The following is a 3,548-nucleotide window of genomic DNA, read 5'->3' as shown; positions in this document are numbered from 1 at the left end:
CTACCAGCTGGTGGAATCTGAGGCCTTCAAAAAATTTGTCGCTATTGGGACACCACAGTGGAAGGTACCCGGACAATTTTTTTTTTCAAGAAAGGCAATCCCACACCTTTACTCAGTGATTGAAAAGGAAGGAAGTCATGGCATCTCTGGCATACAGTGTTGGGGCAAGGATCCATCTGACCACTGATACCTGGTCTGCAAAGCACGGTCAGGGCAGGTATATCACCTACACTGCGCATTGGGTCAACCTGCTGACGTCTGCCAAGCATGGAATGCGTGGCTCTGCAGCGGAGTTGGTGACACCGCCAGGACTTGCAGGCAGGCCTACCGCCACCTCCTCTACTCCTCCTACTCCATCCTCTTCCATAACCTCCTCGGCTGAGTCCTCTTCTGCTGCAGCGTCTGGCTGCACATCGACTGAATCCCCCCAGCTCCCAGGGGCTATTCCACATCCCGGATACGACAGTGTCACGCTGTCTTGGGGTTGACTTCCCTGAAAGCAGAGAGCCATCCCGGACAAGCACTCCTGTCCGCCGTGAATGCACAGCTGAATGCACATCCCGCACCAACTGGAGATCGGCAAAGTGGTGTGTGACAATGGAAGCAATTTGTTGGCGGCATTGAATTTGGGAAAGTTGTCACATGTGCCGTGCATGGCACATGTGTTGAATCTCATCGTACAACGCTTTGTGTCTAAGTACCCAGGCTTACAGGACGTCCTCAAGCAGGCCAGGAAGGTGTGTAGCCATTTCAGGCATTCCTACACGGCCATGGCGCACTTTTCAGACATTCAGCGCCGAAACAACATGCCAGTGAGGCGTTTGATTTGCGAAACAGCCCGACACGTTGGAATTCAACACTCCTAATGTTCGACCGCCTGCTCCAACAAGAAAAAGCCATCAACGAGTATTTGCATGACCGGGGTGCTAGGACAGCCTCTGCGGAGCTGGGAATTTTTTTGCCACGTTACTGCACGCTCATGCGCAATGCCTGTAGGCTCATGCGTCCTTTTGAGGAGGTGACAAACCTAGTCAGTTGCACCGAAGGAACCATCAGCGACCTCATCCCATTTGTTTTCTTCCTGGAGCGTGCCCTGCGAAGAGTGCTGGATCAGGCTGTAGATAAGCGTGAAGAGGAAGAGTTGTGGTCACCATCACCACCAGAAACAGCCTTGTCATCATCGCTTGCCGGACCTGCGGCAACGCTGGAAGAGGCGTATGAGGAAGAGGAGTCAGAGGAGGAATGTGGCTTTGAGGAGGAGGAAGACCAACCACAGCAGGCATCCCAGGGTGCCCGTTGTTGTCACCTATCTGGGACCCGTGGTGTTGTACTTGGCTGGGGGGGAGAACAGACCGTCAATGACATCAGTGAGGACGAGGAACGGGAAATGAGTAGCTCGGCATCCAACCTTGTGCAAATGGGGTCTTTCATGCTGTCATGTCTGTTGAGGGACCCTCGTATAAAAAGTATGAAGGAGAACGACCTGTACTGGGTGGCCACGCTACTAGACCCCCGGTATAGGCAGAAAGTGGCGGAAGTGTTACCAAATTACCCAAAGTCACAAAGGATGCAGCAGTTCAAAACCAAACTAAAAAATATGCTTTACACAGCTTATAAGGGGGATGTCACAGCACAACGGGAATCTAACTGGGGAAGAGGTGAAAGTAATCCTCCTCCTACCACGACCACGGCGGCAAGGACAGAACGCTTTACAGATGTGTTGTTGATGGAGGACATGCGGAGCTTTTTCAGTCCTACACATCGCCACAGCCCTTCGGGGTCCAGCCTTAGAGAACGACTCGACCGACAGGTAGCAGACTACTTCGCCTTAACTGCAGATATCGACACTCTGAGGAGCGATGAACCTCTTGACTACTGGGTGTGCAGGCTTGACCTGTGGCCTGAACTATCCCAGTTTGCGATAGAACTTCTGGCCTGCGCACTTCAAGTGTCCTGTCAGAAAGGACCTTCAGTGCAAAAGACAAAAGAAGTCTCCTTGGTCAAAAAAGTGTTGATTACCCCACCTTCATTAAGATGAATGAGGCATGGATCCCGAAGGGACTGACGGTGGGGGATACGTTTGACTAACAAAAGGCCTGATGACATGCCTTTGCCTCAAAATGGTCCCCACACTGCTGTATTTAATGTCTACATACCGGATGACTTTCGTGAATTCTCCGCCACCAACTAGGGTTTAAGCCGCAATGTTTTAGTCACCTTTCTGCCTGGAAAACATCATTTTTTCCGGCCGCTACTACAGCAGCGGCTGCAACAATACCTAGTTTTTCAGACATGTTATAAGCCTAATTTTTCTGGCCTTCGTGATCTGTACCTTGTTGTGGTGAAGGGGCTTGCGTATCACAATGAAGCAATCATCACCTCTATGAGTGTGTTGGCAATGTTGCCACACCCCAGATAAGGCCGTTGCTTCATTATGATCAGACTAAAAGCGATCGGCTGAATAATTTTTCATGAAAAAACATTATTTATCTTTTTTTTTTTAAGTTGTATGGGTTTTTAATACATAAAATAAAAAAATCATAATAAAGTCTCTTAATAGTTTATTAGAAATAATGCAGACAATTTAAAAAATCCCCATCAATTCCAATACAAAGCAAGTACAGAGCTCAGAACTAAATTATTTCAGGATGTCGTTAATTCGACAATGTTTAATCAATTCAACACACGTCCCCGGATAGGGGACGTAACAGGGATTAAACTGATAGGAATAGTACTAGTTAATACACCACTCATATAGGGTGTCACCGCACATTGCTCCGTGCACGCGCAGTGCCCCAACTTGGGAGTAAGAGGACCGACCAAGCTGCTTTTTCCATCTCCCGGTTCCTAAAATCAATTCAGTTTGGTCTGTCACTGTGAAGGCAGTCGAAGGTACCCGGCCTAAATTTTTTTTCACAAAAGGCCATCCCTGATATGGGACGTAACAGGGATTAAACTGATGATAATAGTACTACAGAAAATACCACTCATATCGGGTGTGACAGTAAATTGCACGGCGCAGACGCAATGACCGTGGCATGGATTCAAACAAAGGGGAGGGTGCCAGCGTTTTTTTAACCATCTCCTCGTTCGAAAAATCAATTGAATTCACCTTTCGGGGACCCTTGGTGTTGTACGTGGCTGGGTGGAGGAAGAAACCTTCAATGACATCAATGGGACATGGCTAGCTTGGTATCCAACCTTGTGCAAATGGGAAGTTTGCGGTTGGGCAAATGGACTGTTTGCGGTTGTTTGCGGTGCATTAAAAGGGGAGTTTGGTCTGTCAATGTCTGTGAAGCGGGCGTAACCCTTACACTACCTGATCGATACAACATCATACCTGATCGTATACACACACTGGATGTTTTAAACCACGTTGTTCAAAAAGATTTAGGATTGTTAGGTGATTTATGCCCTTTATGGATTAAAATCCAACTCTGCGTCAACTATGTAATTTTCCATGGGAGTTTTGCCATGGATCCCCCTCCGGCATGCCACAGTCCAGGTGTTAGTCCCCTTGAAACAACTATTCCATAACTACTGTGGCT

The sequence above is a fragment of the Bufo gargarizans genome, chromosome 2, assembly GCF_014858855.1.
Source record: "Bufo gargarizans isolate SCDJY-AF-19 chromosome 2, ASM1485885v1, whole genome shotgun sequence".
Classification (NCBI taxonomy): Eukaryota; Metazoa; Chordata; class Amphibia; order Anura; family Bufonidae; genus Bufo; species Bufo gargarizans.
The sequence above is the reverse complement of the archived record's forward strand: the minus strand, read 5'-3'. Positions refer to the sequence as shown.